Raw genomic sequence first — 19,317 nt, forward strand, 5'->3', positions numbered from 1 at the left:
TTTTGGTGAATTTTTAGTTATTTAAGTCAATTGGTAAGACATGGAATAGTAGTCAAATGGTCCACCCAATAGCTAAGTGACACTTGTCACTTAATTTAATGCTTGCCTAACTTTTGTCTCTCTCATACCAATCCACTTAGCATCCTCTACTTATCTCTTAACACCCGATAAATTAATTCCAGTATCCAAAACTTAACCTAGTTGGCCGAATTTTTCTGATATTTTTGCACTAGTGGGTCCCACGTCCGGTATATGCTCTTAATTTCTCAAAAACTATCCGATACTAGAAAAATCATCCAAAAACTATATTTACTCATAAAAATTATTTTTCCAATTTCTCACATCAATAAAATGTGGAAAAACGTGCAATTATATGAAAAAAAATAAAACCGAGTACTTTAAAACAAAATTACAGGCTCTCACACTTATACTTTTCGGGGCGTCACAATCTCCCCTCCTTAAAAGAATGTCGTCCTCGACATTCCCTCTTGTACCAATCAAGTCAAGACATCCCGCAAAAATCACTCAAGCATTCCAAGTAAACACTAAGAGTCAAATCAAACCCACAGTCCGGCATCCTAAACTTCAAGCCTAGGATACACTACAGAGATCTGAAGCCTAAGCTCTGATACCAACCGTGACAGCCCCACCTCCCCCTAAGGCGAACCAGAGGGTTCGGCGGGCCGCCTGCCCAGCTCTCGCCGGGACACAGTCGTTCACTACATTCCTCAAACAGATTACAAGATAAAACTCAAATATTACATCAAATTCTCCACTAATTACATATCCAAAGCGAAGCGTCCATGCTTCCACTGCACCACTCTGATCCATGATCCAACTATTATACAAGAGGAAGTCCAAATTCAAAGTACACATGAGATAATTCATCTGATCACAGGAATAAGTACTACAAGCCTTCCTTCGCCTTGAGCCCTGTGGAGGGGAATAAAATATTTTTGGGGTGAGCTAGAAGCTCAGCGAGTAACCAGTAAAATCAGTAATCAAATCGGTTTAACAATAGTTCATTTCAATGATGTCATAATTCAAATGATAAGTCCAGAAACAATTACAACATTTACAATGGAAAGCGATAGTAACATTCATGAAAAGGATACGGGCCCACATGGAGCCAAATATTCGCGCGCTCGCTCATTCTCCTGCCATTTCCCTTTATTCCTCCAATTATTTGAAAATTTCATTTTGTGAATAAACCCTCGTTTGTTCGTTCATTTGTTCATTTCATTCACCATTTCCTGGACATTGTCCAGGCTCCACCAACCTCAACCAACCTACAAAGGTAATACTCGAGTATACCAAAACGTTCACCCAGGTCACCATATCGCCCGACCGAGTCCGCTTCTGGCTCGAGTCGATCGGTAACAAGGGGCAGTGGCCAGTTCAGCCAAAAGGCTTACATTCATGCGCAACTAGCATTTCAATTATTAAATCCTTGAAAATTGCACAGTTATTTAGGTCGAGTGCGATAAAGTACACCCTCGCCTAGAAAGCTCGTTTTGGAAATCATTAAAAGCACTTAACACGATATCAATCAATAATACAAGTTATGAAGTCAAGAAGCATTTAACAAACAAGGAACACTCACATGTAAGCACACATGATATGCAAGAAAACAGTTCAAAAGAAACTTTGGAAACAGTTCAAAAGTAAATAATGCAGGAAACGGTTCATAAATAACTTTAGAAATAGTTTGAGGTCACTCACCTCCATGGCTCAGAAATCATCCATCATATAACATTGCCTTGCTCAAATCCAAGTCTTAGATCACAAACTCAATGCAAACAAATCCCTTCAAAGTTCGGACAGCACTTCCCCTGAATTTGCTAACTTTTCCAGCCATCATGGCTTCATTATTTCCTCAGCCAGTCCCAAAGTCACACGAAATATAAATTCTTCACAGCGGCCGTTCAATAGGCTCCCAATAGTACAAGTACAATTCAAGCTAGGGAAAAGTCCGGAAATGAAAGTTAAGCTCAAAACCAGAAAAACAGTTTTTGACGTCATTTTGCGGTAATGGTACCAAAGGCGTTACGATTGTCGGATGAAGGTGCAAGATACACCGTTTCGAAGCTAAGAGATAGGGGTACAATATTACAGAAGGACACTCAACCCAGTTTCCTGTGTAACCAGGTCAAAAATGCAAGATACTACACCAGAACCGCAAAAATAGATTCACAGAACGCATTCTAGCGGAAACATCATAAATCAGGCTACCTAAGTCCAAATCCAGAAATTCTAAAACCACCTGAAAGCTAAGAAACAGGGCTACATTTCATCAGAATACCTCAACAACCAATTCGGAAGCTATTCCAGCCAAAACGACCAATTACAGGCGCAATTCTTACATTCGGGTAAAACCAGGACAGCAAGGGTAATTCCATCTTTTCACAAGCTACGCTGCTCCAATTGACCTGAAATTTTGTTGATACCTCTAAAATGTCATTCCCTACAACTTTAATGTTTTAAGCCAAGGCCAATTCGGCCTCTAACTAGGAGCTATAAATTCGGGCAGAATGTATTCATCATAACCCTAACTTTCCAAAATTTCTTCCAAAACAGAAATTGGTTGCAATTAACCACTTTTCCCACCTCCTAGAGTCATTATATACCATTTCCAATCATCATAGACAGCCACACAATCATGTTCATATTAAAACAGAAAAATCCCCAAAAATTATAAAACTTCATCACTTCAACCACAAATCAAGAAATAATCCATAAACTTGCATCTCATACTACCACTAATCATGATTTAAGCATCAATTAAGGGAGGAGGGTGGTTCTTCACAACTTACCTTAGAAACAAGAGAGAGGGAGCAATAGGTTCTCTTAGCTTTCCAAATAACTCCACAAATCAACTCACAAACACTAAGTGAAGAGGTTTTATGGAGAGATTGCAAGATTAAATGGTTAGATTGTTGAACTTGAGCAAGATTGAAGCCAAAAATTGAAGAGTTTTCTTTCTTTTCTTGCCTTGAAGAAGTCGGCCAAGAGGAAGACAAAAATGAGGAATTTTGGTGAATTTTTAGTTATTTAAGTCAATTGATAAGACATGGAATAGTAGTCAAATGGTCCACCCAATAGCTAAGTGACACTTGTCACTTAATTTAATGCTTGCCTAACTTTTGTCTCTCTCATACCAATCCACTTAGCATCCTCTACTTATCTCTTAACACCCGATAAATTAATTCCAGTATCCAAAACTTAACCTAGTTGGCCGAATTTTTCCGAACTTTCGCACTAGTGGGTCCCACGTCCGGTATATGCTCTTAATTTCTCAAAAAATATTCGATACTAGAAAAATCATCCAAAAACTATATTTACTCATAAAAATTATTTTCCCAATTTCTCACATCAATAAAATGTGGAAAAACGTGCAATTATATAAAAAAAAATAAAACCGAGTACTTTAAAACAAAATTACAGGCTCTCACACTTATACTTTTCGAGGCGTCACAATCTCCCCTCCTTGAAAGAATGTCGTCCTCGATATTCCCTCTTGTACCAATCAAATCAAGACATCCCGCAAAAATCACTCAAGCATTCCAAGTAAACACTAAGAGTCAAATCAAACCCACAGTCCGGCATCCTAAACTTCAAGCCTAGGATACACTACAGAGATCTGAAGCCTAAGCTCTGTTACCAACCGTGACAGCCCCACCTCCCCCTAAGGCGAACCAGAGGGTTCGGCGGGCCGCCTGCCCAGCTCTCGCCGGGACTCAGTCGTTCACTACATTCCTCAAACAGATTACAAGATAAAACTCAAATATTACATCAAATTCTCCACTAATTACATATCCAAAGCGAAGCGTCCATGCTTCCACTGCGCCACTCTGATCCATGATCCAACTATTATACATGAGGAAGTCCAAATTCAAAGTACACATGAGATAATTCATCCGATCACAGGAATAAGTACTACAAGCTTTCCTTCGCCTTGAGCCCTGTGGAGGGGAATAAAATATTTTTGGGGTGAGCTAGAAGCTCAGCGAGTAACCAGTAAAATCAGTAATCAAATCGGTTTAACAATAGTTCATTTCAATGATGTCATAAATCAATGATGTCATAATTCAAATGATAAGTCCAGAAACAATTACAACATTTACAATGGAAAGCGATAGTAACATTCATGAAAAGGATACGGGCCCACATGGAACCAAATATTCGCGCGCTCGCTCGTTCTCCTGCCATTTCCCCTTATTCCTCCAATTACTTGAAAATTTCATTTTGTGAATAAACCCTCGTTTGTTCGTTCATTTGTTCATTTCATTCACCCTTTCCTGGACATTGTCCAGGCTCCACCAACCTCAACCAACCTACAAAGGTAATACTCGAGTATACCAAAACGTTCACCCAGGTCACCATATCGCCCGACCGAGTCCGCTTCTGGCTCGAGTCGATCGGTAACAAGGGGCAGTGGCCAGTTTAGCCAAAAGGCTTACATTCATGCGCAACTAGCATTTCAATTATTAAATCCTTGAAAATTGCACAGTTATTTAGGTCGAGTGCGATAAAGTACACCCTCGCCTAGAAAGCTCGTTTTGGAAATCATTAAAAGCACTTAACACGATATCAATCAATAATACAAGTTATGAAGTCAAGAAGCATTTAACAAACAAGGAACACTCACATGTAAGCACGCATGATATGCAAGAAAACAGTTCAAAAGAAACTTTGGAAACAGTTCAAAAGTAAATAATGCAGGAAACGGTTCATAAATAACTTTAGAAATAGTTTGAGATCACTCACCTCCATGGCTCAGAAATCATCCATCATATAACATTTCCTTGCTCAAATCCAAGTCTTAGATCACAAACTCAATGCAAACAAATCCCTTCAAAGTTCGGACAGCACTTCCCCTGAATTTGTTAACTTTTCCAGCCATCATGGCTTCATTATTTCCTCAGCCAGTCCCAAAGTCACACGAAATATAAATTCTTCACAGCGGCCGTTCAATAGGCACCCAATAGTACAAGTACAATTCAAACTAGGGAAAAGTCCGGAAATGAAAGTTAAGTTCAAAACCAGAAAAACAGTTTTTGACGTCATTTTGCGGTAATGGCACCAAAGGCGCTACGATTGTCGGATGAAGGTGCAAGATATACCTTTTCGAAGCTAAGAGATAGGGGTACAATATTACAGAAGGTCACTCAACCCAGTTTCGAGTGTAACCAGGTCAAAAATTCAAGAAACTACACCAGAACGGCAAAAATAGATTCACAGAACGCATTCTAGCGGAAACATCATAAATCAGGCTACCTAAGTCCAAATCCAGAAATTCGCAAACCACCTGAAAGCTAAGAAACAGGGCTACATTTCATCAGAAGACCTCAACAACCAATTCCGAAGTAATTCTAGCCAAAACAACCAATTACAGGCGCAATTCTTACATTCGGGTAAAACCAGGATAGCAAGGGTAATTCCGTCTTTTCACAAGCTACGCTGCTCCGATTGTCCTGAAATTTTGTAGGCACCACTAAAATGTCATTCCCTACAACTTTAATGTTTTAAGCCAAGGCCAATTCGGCCTCTAACTAGGAGCTATAAATTCGGGCAGAATGTATTCATCATAACCCTAACTTTCCAAAATTTCTTCCAAAACAGAAATTGGTTGCAATTAACCACTTTTCCCACCTCCTAGAGTCATTATATACCATTTCCAATCATCATAGACAGCCACACAATCATGTTCATATTAAAACAGAAAAATTCCCAAAAATTATAAAACTTCATCACTTCAACCACAAATCAAGAAATAATCCATAAACTTGCATCTCATACTACCACTAATCATGATTTAAGCATCAATTAAGGGAGGAGGGTGGTTCTTCAGAACTTACCTTAGAAACAAGAGAGAGGGAGCAATAGGTTCTCTTAGCTTTCCAAATAACTCCACAAATCAACTCACAAACACTAAGTGAAGAGGTTTTATGGAGAGATTGCAAGATTAAATGGTTAGATTGTTGAACTTGAGCAAGATTGAAGCCAAAAATTGAAGAGTTTTCTTTCTTTTCTTGCCTTGAAGAAGTCGGCCAAGAGGAAGACAAAAATGAGGAATTTTGGTGAATTTTTAGTTATTTAAGTCAATTGGTAAGACATGGAATGGTAGTCAAATGGTCCACCCAATAGCTAAGTGACACTTGTCACTTAATTTAATGCTTGCCTAACTTTTGTCTCTCTCATACCAATCCACTTAGCATCCTCTACTTATCTCTTAACACCCGATAAATTAATTCCAGTATCCAAAACTTAACCTAGTTGGCCGAATTTTTCCGAACTTTTCGCACTGGTGGGTCCCACGTCCGGCATATGCTCTTAATTTCTTAAAAACTATCCGATACTAGAAAAATCATCCAAAAACTATATTTACTCATAAAAATTATTTTCCCAATTTCTCACATCAATAAAATGTGGAAAAACGTGCAATTATATAAAAAAAAATAAAACCGAGTACTTTAAAACAAAATTACAGGCTCTCACACTTATACTTTTCGAGGCGTCACAATCTCCCCTCCTTAAAAGAATGTCGTCCTCGACATTCCCTCTTGTACCAATCAAATCAAGACATCCCGCAAAAATCACTCAAGCATTCCAAGTAAACACTAAGAGTCAAATCAAACCCACAGTCCGGCATCCTAAACTTCAAGCCTAGGATACACTACAGAGATCTGAAGCCTAAGCTCTGTTACCAACCGTGACAGCCCCACCTCCCCCTAAGGCGAACCAGAGGGTTCGGCGGGCCGCCTGCCCAGCTCTCGCCGGGACTCAGTCGTTCACTACATTTCTCAAACAGATTACAAGATAAAACTCAAATATTACATCAAATTCTCCACTAATTACATATCCAAAGCGAAGCGTCCATGCTTCCACTGCGCCATTCTGATCCATGATCCAACTATTATACAAGAGGAAGTCCAAATTCAAAGTACACATGAGATAATTCATCCGATCACAGGAATAAGTACTACAAGCCTTCCTTCGCCTTGAGCCCTGTGGAGGGGAATAAAATATTTTTGGGGTGAGCTAGAAGCTCAGCGAGTAACCAGTAAAATCAGTAATCAAATCGGTTTAACAATAGTTCATTTCAATGATGTCATAAATCAATGATGTCACAATTCAAATGATAAGTCCAGAAACAATTACAACATTTACAATGGAAAGCGATAGTAACATTCATGAAAAGGATACGGGCCTACATGGAGCCAAATATTCCCGCGCTCGCTCGTTCTCCTGCCATTTCCCCTTATTACTCCAATTATTTGAAAATTTCATTTTGTGAATAAACCCTCGTTTGTTCGTTCATTTGTTCATTTCATTCACCCTTTCCTGGACATTGTCCAGGCTCCACCAACCTACAGAGGTAATACTCGAGTATACCAAAACGTTCGCCCAGGTCACCATATCGCCCGACCGAGTCCACTTCTGGCTCGAGTCGATCGGTAACAAGGGGCAGTGGCCAGTTCAGCCAAAAGGCTTACATTCATGCGCAACTAGTATTTCAATTATTAAATCCTTGAAAATTGCACAGTTATTTAGGTCGAGTGCGATAAAGTACACCCTCGCCTAGAAAGCTCGTTTTGGAAATCATTAAAAGCACTTAATACGATATCAATCAATAATACAAGTTATGAAGTCAAGAAGCATTAACAAACAAGGAACACTCACATGTAAGCACGCATGATATGCAAGAAAACAGTTCAAAAGTAACTTTGGAAACAGTTCAAAAGTAAATAATGCAGGAAACGGTTCATAAATAACTTTAGAAATTGTTTGAGGTCACTCACCTCCATGGCTCAGAAATCATCCATCATATAACATTGCCTTGCTCAAATCCAAGTCTTAGATCACAAACTCAATGCAAACAAATCCCTTCAAAGTTCGTACAGCACTTCCCCTGAATTTGCTAAATTTTCCAGCCATCATGGCTTCATTATTTCCTCAGCCAGTCCCAAAGTCACACGAAATATAAATTCTTCACAGCGGCCGTTCAATAGGCTCCCAATAGTACAAGTACAATTCAAGCTAGGGAAAAGTCCGGAAATGAAAGTTAAGTTCAAAACCAGAAAAATAGTTTTTGACGTCATTTTGCGGTAATGGTACCAAAGGCGCTACGATTGTCGGATGAAGGTGCAAGATACACCTTTTCGAAGCTAAGAGATAGGGGTACAATATTACAGAAGGTCACTCAACCCAGTTTCGAGTGTAACCAGGTCAAAAATGCAAGATACTACACCAGAACCGCAAAAACAGATTCACAGAACGCATTCTAGCGGAAACATCATAAATCAGGCTACCTAAGTCCAAATCCAGAAATTACAAAACCACCTGTAAGCTAAGAAACAGGGCTACATTTCATCAGAAGACCTCAACAACCAATTCCGAAGAAATTCTAGCCAAAACAACCAATTACAGGCGCAATTCTTACATTCGGGTAAAACCAGGACAGCAAGGGTAATTCCATCTTTTCACAAGCTACGCTGCTCCGATTGACCTGAAATTTTGTAGGCACCTCTAAATTGTCATTCCCTACAACTTTAATGTTTTAAGCCAAGGCCAATTCAGCCTCTAACTAGGAGCTATAAATTCAGGCAGAATGTATTCATCATAACCCTAACTTTCCAAAATTTCTTCCAAAACAGAAATTGGTTGCAATTAACCACTTTTCCAACTCCTAGAGTCATTATATACCATTTCCAATCATCATAGACAGCCACACAATCATGTTCATATTAAAACAGAAAAATTGTGACGACCCCACTTCTCCCAAGGGCGAACCCAAGGGTATCGGCGGGCCGCCTGCCTAGCTCGCGCCAGGACTCAAAACTTAAAGCTAATAAACTCTTTTAAGCCACAAGAACACGATTCATAATATATACAACCACCAAAAGTCTATTTACATCTTCAAAAGCATCAAGCCAAACCTCTCTAATATACTATAACAACAACCAGCAAAAGGTAGACCCTATGGAGGGTGCTTATCGAAACCATCAAAATTAAAAACAAACATCCTAACTGTCCACCTATTACACACGAGACTTAACTATACTAACGGCAGAGACCCAAAGTTCCCCGCGTCGTCCCCTGCTAAGGAAAACAAAAGGAAAGGGGTAAGCTATATGCTTAGTAAGTAAACAGGGGCGAAAGCATAAATTTCACGTAACAACAGTTACACAGTAAGAGTAAAGCAAAAGTAGAAAAGTAACATCACATAATAAGGATACAGGTGGCTCCAAAGCCAATTCATATGCCATGCGTGATCTCCTGCCGACACTCCGTCGACCACACATAATGGTCCGTAGAACTTCACTTGTACACCCACCGACACCTTATCACCCTCACTGGCCAGTCACCTCACAAACTTGCCCGGGCGAACGAAATCACAAACTTGAGCTTGAGTCACAAGCTCGGGTCACAAAATTGGTCACCTTCTCGGTGAACCGGATTCACAAAATTGGTTCATAACATGAACCTACAAACTTGGTGATCTCAGACTAAGTTGGACTGACTTCGACCAAGCCCTAACCGGCTCGAATAGTCCAAATAGGTCTTAGTCGGGCCCACGAACTCACAAACTTTGCAAACTTCACAAACTTTACTCGAAAGTCGCCCCGAGCCACAGGCTCAAGGGTTTTGGTTCCAAAAGGATCATATACATATGCCAAGTACAATTATACATTCAAATTAGGGTTTAGGTCGAGTGCGATAAAGTACACCCTCGCCTAGGTACCCTTTTCACATATCTCAAACATATAGCAAAGAAAACACACCAAACTGGCCTGAATACTTACTCAGAATCTGAAATAGCAAAAACACGAAATCGGATCGAAATGAACAGCTAGTAGTGGGCCCCACCAGTTCCGCCCAGCTCACCACCGTCTGACATAGAAGATTGTGTCACATAATATCGCAAACGGCTACTATCGTGCCTAAAACAAGCAAAACGGCAAAAACGACACGCGCACACGTAAATATGACGGACGGAAACGGAAACGGCCATTAGCGGAAACGGCAGATTTGACACTCGTTTCTAGTTTACTCATAAGTTGAGCTACGAATATCAGATTAAGGCGTATGAGATGCCATATCGAAGCTTAAAGGATGAACAACAACTGTTATGAAGACATCCAGAACTGAAACTGGAGGCTTCAGTCCCAAATGAACCAAACACAATCACTTACGAAATCTGGCCAATACACAAATGGTCAGTTTTGAGTGCAAACTGTTGTCCATGCTGCACATGGTCAAAAGAGCTAAAAATTGGCAGTTAGATGGTTCATTTCAAATGGAACAATTTTAATGAAGGTCGGCAATCCAAATTCGGAACGGAAATTGGTCATCAGGATCAAAACAGATCTGACCAGAAAATGGTCATTTTCACGGGCAGGCCTTATTTGCTCGGCTATATCTCAGGTTTTATAAATCCGATTCATGAATTTCCAAGGGCGTTAGAAAGCTCTGATATAGGGCTATAAGTTTGGTGTTTTGGTCGCAAGCCCAAACAGCTTGTAACCTAGTCAAACGTGAAGCCAAAGCTCCAGTCATAAACTGTCCGGATATAAAACAGTTCTGACATGCATTCTTATTTCGATCATAACTCGAGCTACGGGACTCGGATTTTGACGCACTTTATAGAGTTTCGAAGCTGTGACCAAGAACTACATTTCTTATGAAGGAATCAAAATCCAGATCGTACAGGATCAAAATGAAAACCCCCACGGTCAGAAGCTGAAATGCAAAACGTACCCAAACTAATGTCTAAAACAGGCCTGAGTGTTCTGTCTATAACTCATAATACACTACTCCGTTTGACTTGAAACTTTACAGACATATTCAGGACTTAAGGGGCTACAATGTTGAAGAAGGAAACTTTGTCCAGTTTTGAAGATAACAAGGTCAAAAATACAAGACACTATACCAGAATCGCAAAACAGGTTCACAAACCGTATCCTAGTACAAACATCATAACTCAGCCTACACAAGTCCAAATCCAGAAATTCCAAAGCCATTCGAAAGCTTAGAAACAGGGCTACATTTCATAAGAAGACCTCAACATCCAAATCGAAAGCAATCCCAGTCAAAACAGACGAGTTCAAACGCAGTTCGCACATTCTGATCAACCCAGAACAGAAACAGTAAAATCGACATAGCTCACTCTACACTATTCCAAATGACCTGCAATTTTACAGACACCTCAAACAAATCAATACCTACAACTTTTGTGTTTTAAGCAAAGTCCAATTCGGCCTCTAACCACATAATCCAAAACCGGACAGAAAGGGGGCGATAAAACCCTAACTTTCCACAATTCAATCCAAACCCAAAATTGGTTGCAATTATCACTAATTCACACCTACTAGAGTCATTTCCCCTCATTATCAACCATCATAGATGACCACAACAACACATTCATATTAAACCAGAAAATTCCTCAAAAATATAAAAACTTCACCAAATCACTTCAAATCAAGAAATAAAGCACAAATATCATCACTTTAACCACTACTAAGCATAACTTAAGCATCATTAGATGTAAGAGTAAATTCACACACCACTCACCTAGTAACAAGAGAGGTAGAGATGTTGGCCACCTTAGCTCTTCAAACAAGCTTCACTAAACCACTCACTAGCACGAAAGGGATAGAGTTTATGGAGTAGAAACTTGATCAAGCACTTGGTTGGATGATTTGAGCTAGGTAGTTACCAAGATTTTGAAGAGTTTTCTCTTCCTTTTTAGCTCAAGAGGGCCGGCCACCAAGAAGGTAAGAAATGAATGAATTTTGGTTAATTTTAGGATATTTAACCAATTGGTCAAAATGTCAACAAAAATGAATAGTAAATCTTAAGTTACTTCCAATACAATGGTGACACTTGTCACCTCCATTAATGCACTCCTATCTTTTCTTTTTCCTCTCACATCAATCAAATCACCTCCTCTACTTATCTCCTAACACCCGATAAATTTCACCCAATATCCGGAACTTAACCTAATTAGCCGAATTTTTTCCGAACTTTTCGCACTAGTGGGTCCCACGTCCGATATACGTTCTTAATTTCTCAAAACCTACCCGATACTTGAAAACTCATCTAAAACCTATATTTACTCAGGAAAATTATCTGGGAAAAATTTCCAATAAAGAAAAATGTAGAAAAGGCGGGCGATAAAGAAAAATAAAAACCACTTAAACTTTCTAATAAAATAAACTAGGGTTTTCAACCTTAACCGAGGTTAGGGTTTTACTCCATAGCCTTAAAACCCGAATTCCATCCCACCGATTTACGAATAACCCTCATATCAGCTTACAGACGGACTGGGGCCTCACAATCTCCCCCACTTAGGACAATTTCGTCCTCGAAATTCAATCCGTGGTCAACCATACGTTCCATCAAGTCAGCCATTCGCTGGATGGCTGTAGCTACTTGGTCTGGCTCCTGTTCACGTTCCATTTCAGGGCTTCGTCCTCGCCCTCTACCTCTACCTCGAGTACCGGAGGCCATTTAAATGCCAAAAGTCTATGGATCCAAGCATAACGTGTGCTTAGTATTCAAACTAGAAACAAAACAAAAACACAAAACAGATACACGTAAGGCACGCAAAGGATAGGTACAAAAGATAATACTCGCATATATACATTTACTTACAAAGTCACACCAAAAGATATGCAAATTACCCGACCTCCAGTCGGGTCAAAACCCAATATACACACGAGCACTCCGGCTCCAAAAATCTAGTCAACCAACCAGATAACAAAAGTAATCTGCCAGCTAATCAAAATACAAAAGCGACCCTAAACGCCTCCCCTAGGGCCCCGGTTCCCTACGGAACCTAAAGTACCTATCTCACCTATCTGCTCTGGCCCGGTAGCTCGTGGGGGTGCCTCCGCGGCCATATCTAGTAAGACCCCACAATCAAACGTGATACTCCGGGCCCTCTCCCTGAGCTGCCTCTTCATAGCGAAGAGGTGCTGGTGTGTGTCTCAGAGATCCCGCTCCAGGTCTCTAACGCGCAACGCCTGCCAGCGGCTAAACTCTCTAGCCTCCTCCAGCTGTGCCCGCAAAGTCTCGACCGTCTGGTTTAGGTGATAACGCTTATCATCCAACGCTAAGACAACCTGGTCAGGATAGCTATAGGTATACCAGCACGCACAGGGTCGGCGCGACACCTGGCCGAAGGGAGAATACAAAGTAGAGGGCTCCCCAAGCCTCCTCCGATAGCGGATCGCCCGCTTACGCAGAATCCGGTCATCCGGGCCCCTCCCACTCGGAGGTCTCGGTCCCGGTCCCACGCCGCTAGAACTGCCCAAATCCATACCTACAAACATTAATTCGTTAGTTGACCGACATTTCAGCTTAAAATATATCATTCAACTTAAAGAGAATCACATAATCCTAAGTAATCCTAATAAACCTATCACGTATGTCCCACAATTACCCAAGTCCTCTAACCTAGGCGCTCTGATACCAATTGTGACAGTTCTCAGGGTCACATCACAAGGTACCTATCAGCTTGCCACCCGCACGCGGGCATCCCCTACGGAGAGTTTCGCTTTGTGACTCTTCACGAACGAGAGGCTCGGGGCTTTTCCAGTAAAAGGACGTAGAGTCCCAACCGTCGGCATATGGCTCTGATACCAACTGTGACGACCCCACTTCTCCCAAGGGCGAACCCAAGGGTATCGGCGGGCCGCCTGCCTAGCTCGCGCCAGGACTCAAAACTTAAAGCTAATAAACTCTTTTAAGCCACAAGAACACGATTCATAATATATACAACCACCAAAAGTCTATTTACATCTTCAAAAGCATCAAGCCAAACCTCTCTAATATACTATAACAACAACCAGCAAAAGGTAGACCCTAAGGAGGGTCCTTATCCAAACCATCAAAATTAAAAACAAACATCCTAACTGTCCACCTATTACACACGAGACCTAACTATACTAACGGCAGAGACCCAAAGTTCCCCGCGTCGTCCCCTGCTAAGGAAAACAAAAGGAAAGGGGTAAGCTATATGCTTAGTAAGTAAACAGGGGCGAAAGCATAAATTTCACGTAACAACAGTTACACAGTAAGAGTAAAGCAAAAGCAGAAAAGTAACATCACATAATAAGGATACAGGTGGCTCCAAAGCCAATTCATATGCCATGCGTGATCTCCTGCCGACACTCCGTCGACCACACATAATGGTCCGTAGAACTTCACTTGTACACCCACCGACACCTTATCACCCTCACTGGCCAGTCACCTCACAAACTTGCCCGGGCGAACGAAATCACAAACTTGAGCTTGAGTCACAAGCTCGGGTCACAAACTTGGTCACCTTCTCGGTGAACCGGATTCACAAAATTGGTTCATAACATGAACCTACAAACTTGGTGACCTCAGACTAAGTTGGACTGACTTCGACCAAGCCCTAACCGGCTCGAATAGTCCAAACAGGTCTTAGATCGGGCCCACGAACTCACAAACTTTGCAAACTTCACAAACTTTACTCGAAAGTCGCCCCGAGCCACAGGCTCAAGGGTTTTGGTTCCAAAAGGTTCATATACATATGCCAAGTACAATTATACATTCAAATTAGGGTTTAGGTCGAGTGCGATAAAGTACACCCTCGCCTAAGTACCCTTTTCACATATCTCAAACACATAGCAAAGAAAACACACCAAACTGGCCTGAATACTTACTCAGAATCTGAAATAGCAAAAACACGAAATCGGATCGAAATGAACAGCTAGTAGTGGGCCCCACCAGTTCCGCCCAGCTCACCACCGTCTGACATAGAAGATTGTGTCACATAATATCGCAAACGGCTACTATCGTGCCTAAAACAAGCAAAACGGCAAAAACGACACGCGCGCACGTAAATATGACGGACGGAAACGGAAACGGCCGTTAGCGGAAACGGCATATTTGACACTCGTTTCTAGTTTACTCATAAGTTGAGCTACGAATATCAGATTAAGGCGTATGAGATGCCATATCGAAGCTTAAAGGATGAAAAACAACTGTTATGAAGACATCCAGAACTGAAACTGGAGGCTTCAGTCCCAAATGAACCAAACACAATCACTTACGAAATCTGGCCAATACACAAATGGTCAGTTTTGAGTGCAAACTGTTGTCCATGCTGCACATGGTCAAAAGAGTTGAAAATTGGCAGTTAGATGGTTCATTCCAAATGGAACAACTTTAATGAAGGTCGGCAATCCAAATTCGGAACGGAAATTGGTCATCAGGATCAAAACAGATCTGACCAGAAAATGGCCATTTTCACGGGCAGGCCTTATTTGCTCGGCTATATCTCAGGTTTTATAAATCCGATTCATGAATTTCCAAGGGCGTTAGAAAGCTCTGATATAGGGCTATAAGTTTGGTGTTTTGGTCGCAAGCCTAAACAGCTTGTAACCTAGTCAAATGTGAAGCCAAAGCTCCAGTCATAAACTGTCCGGATATAAAACAGTTCTGACATGCATTCTTATTTCGATCATAACTCGAGCTACGGGACTCGGATTTTGACGCACTTTATAGCGTTTCGAAGCTGTGACCAAGAACTACATTTCTTATGAAGGAATCAAAATCCAGATCGTACAGGATCAAAATGAAAACCCCCACGGTCAGAAGCTGAAATGCAAAACGTACCCAAACTAATGTCTAAAACAGGCCTGAGTGTTCTGTCTATAACTCATAATACACAACTCCGTTTGACTTGAAACTTTACAGAAATATTCAGGACTTAAGGGTCTACAATGTTGAAGAAGGCAACTTTGTCCAGTTTTGAAGATAACAAGGTCAAAAATGCAAGACACTATACCAGAATCGCAAAACAGGTTCACAAACCGTATCCTAGTACAAACATCATAACTCAGCCTACACAAGTCCAAATCCAGAAATTCCAAAGCCATTCGAAAGCTTAGAAACAGGGCTACATTTCATCAGAAGACCTCAACATCCAAATCGAAAGCAATGCCAGTCAAAACAGACGAGTTCAAACGCAGTTCGCACATTCTGATCAACCCAGAACAGCAACAGTAAAATCGACATAGCTCACTCTACACTACTCCAAATGACCTGAAATTTTACAGACACCTCAAACACATCAATACCTACAACTTTCATGTTTTAAGCAAAGTCCAATTCGGCCTCTAACCACATGATCCAAAACCGGACAGAAAGGGGGTGATAAAACCCTAACTTTCCACAATTCAATCCAAACCCAAAATTGGTTGCAATTATCACTAATTCACACCTACTAGAGTCATTTCCCCTCATTATCAACCATCATAGATGACCACAACAACACATTCATATTAAACCAGAAAATTCCTCAAAAATATAAAAACTTCACCAAATCACTTCAAATCAAGAAATAAAGCACAAATATCATCACTTTAACCACTACTAAGCATAACTTAAGCATCATTAGATGTAAGAGTAAATTCACACACCACTCACCTAGTAACAAGAGAGGTAGAGATGTTGGCCACCTTAGCTCTTCAAACAAGCTTCACTAAACCACTCACTAGCACGAAAGGGATAGAGTTTATGGAGTAGAAACTCGATCAAGCACTTGGTTGGATGATTTGAGCTAGGTAGTTACCAAGATTTTGAAGAGTTTTCTCTTCCTTTTTAGCTAAAGAGGGCCGGCCACCAAGAAGGTAAGAAATGAATGAATTTTGGTTAATTTTAGGATATTTAACCAATTGGTCAAAATGTCAACAAAAATGAATAGTAAATCTTAAGTTACTTCCAATACAATGGTGACACTTGTCACCTCCATTAATGCACTCCTATCTTTTCTTTTTCCTCTCACATCAATCAAATCACCTCCTCTACTTATCTCCTAACACCCGATAAATTTCACCCAGTATCCGGAACTTAACCTAATTGGCCGAATTTTTTCCGAACTTTTCGCACTAGTGGGTCCCACGTCCGATATACGTTCTTAATTTCTCAAAACCTACCCGATACTTGAAAACTCATCTAAAACCTATATTTACTCAGGAAAATTATCTGGGAAAAATTTCCAATAAAGAAAAATGTAGAAAAGGCGGGCGATAAAGAAAAATAAAAACCACTTAAACTTTCTAATAAAATAAACTAGGGTTTTCAACCTTAACCGAGGTTAGGGTTTTACTCCATAGCCTTAAAACCCGAATTCCATCCCACCGATTTACGAATAACCCTCATATCAGCTTACGGACGGACTGGGGCCTCACAAAAATCCCCAAAAATTATAAAACTTCATCACTTCAACCACAAATCAAGAAACAATCCATAAACTTGCATCTCATACTACCACTAATCATGATTTAAGCATCAATTAAGGGAGGAGGGTGGTTCTTCACAACTTACCTTAGAAACAAGAGAGAGGGAGCAATAGGTTCTCTTAGCTTTCCAAATAACTCCACAAATCAACTCACAAACACTAAGTGAAGAGGTTTTATGGAGAGATTGCAAGATTAAATGGTTAGATTGTTGAACTTGAGCAAGATTGAAGCCAAAAATTGAAGAGTTTTCTTTCTTTTCTTTCCTTGAAGAAGTCGGCCAAGAGGAAGACAAAAATGAGGAATTTTGGTGAATTTTTAGTTATTTAAGTCAATTGGTAAGACATGGAATAGTAGTCAAATGGTCCACCCAATAGCTAAGTGACACTTGTCACTTAATTTAATGCTTGCCTAACTTTTGTCTCTCTCATACCAATCCACTTAGCATCCTCTACTTATCTCTTAACACCCGATAAATTAATTCCAGTATCCAAAACTTAACCTAGTTGGCCGAATTTTTCCGAACTTTTCGCACTAGTGGGTCCCACGTCCGGTATATGCTCTTAATTTCTCAAAAACTATCCGATAATAGAAAAATCATCCAAAAACTATATTTACTCATAAAAATTATTTTCCCAATTTCTCACATCAATAAAATGTGAAAAAACGTGCAATTATATATAAAAAAAATAAAACCGAGTACTTTAAAACAAAATTACAGGCTCTCACACTTATACTTTTCGGGGCGTCACAATCTCCCCTTCTTAAGAGAATGTCGTCCTCGACATTCCCTCTTGTACCAATCAAGTCAAGACATCCCGCAAAAATCACTCAAGCATTCCAAGTAAACACTAAGAGTCAAATCAAACCCACAGTCCGGCATCCTAAACTTCAAGCCTAGGATACACTACAGAGATCTGAAGCCTAAGCTCTGATACCAACCGTGACAGCCCCACCTCCCCCTAAGGCGAACCAGAGGGTTCGGCGGGCCGCCTGCCCAGCTCTCGCCGGGACTCAGTCGTTCACTACATTCCTCAAACAGATTACAAGATAAAACTCAAATATTACATCAAATTCTCCACTAATTACATATCCAAAGCGAAGCGTCCATGCTTCCACTGCGCCACTCTGATCCATGATCCAACTATTATACAAGAGGAAGTCCAAATTCAAAGTACACATGAGATAATTCATCCGATCACAGGAATAAAGTACTACAAGCCTTCCTTCGCCTTGAGCCCTGTGGAAGGGAATAAAATATTTTTGGGGTGAGCTAGAAGCTCAGCGAGTAACCAGTAAAATCAGTAATCAAATCGGTTTAACAATAGTTCATTTCAATGATGTCATAAATCAATGATGTCATAATTCAAATGATAAGTCCAGAAACAATTACAACATTTACAATGGAAAGCGATAGTAACATTCATGAAAAGGATACGGGCCCACATGTAGCCAAATATTCGCGCGCTCGCTCGTTCACCTGCCATTTCCCCTTATTCCTCCAATTATTTGAAAATTTCATTTTTTGAATAAACCCTCGTTTGTTCGTTCATTTGTTCATTTCATTCACCCTTTCCTGAACATTGTCCAGGCTCCACCAACCTCCACCAACCTACAAAGGTAATACTCGAGTATACCAAAACGTTCACCCAGGTCACTGTAGACACCAAATTTTTGGTTTCGACTTTTATTTTTTAATTAGTTTAATTTTAGATTTATTTGTTTCAATTTTAGGTTTATTTTGGTTGTTTCCTGTTTCGTGCCTCTTATTGTATTTTAATTATTTTACGAGCATTTATTTTATCTACTAATTTGATTTTAATAAAAGAGAGTCAGAAAAAAGAAAAAAAAAGAGGGAAAAAGAGGAAACCCGAGAGCGGGTTTTAGGCTAATTAGGAGGGTCAAAGGAGAAAAAGAAAATAAACCAAGCTCATGCACCCGGAACTGCATAGGATCCTAGCCCATTTTCTCCGTATCACATTTCAACCACAAACATGCACATGAGTATAGGCAGCGGCATAAATGATATCATCTTCATACG

This window comes from Coffea arabica, chromosome 6e, assembly GCF_036785885.1.
Source record: "Coffea arabica cultivar ET-39 chromosome 6e, Coffea Arabica ET-39 HiFi, whole genome shotgun sequence".
Classification (NCBI taxonomy): Eukaryota; Viridiplantae; Streptophyta; class Magnoliopsida; order Gentianales; family Rubiaceae; genus Coffea; species Coffea arabica.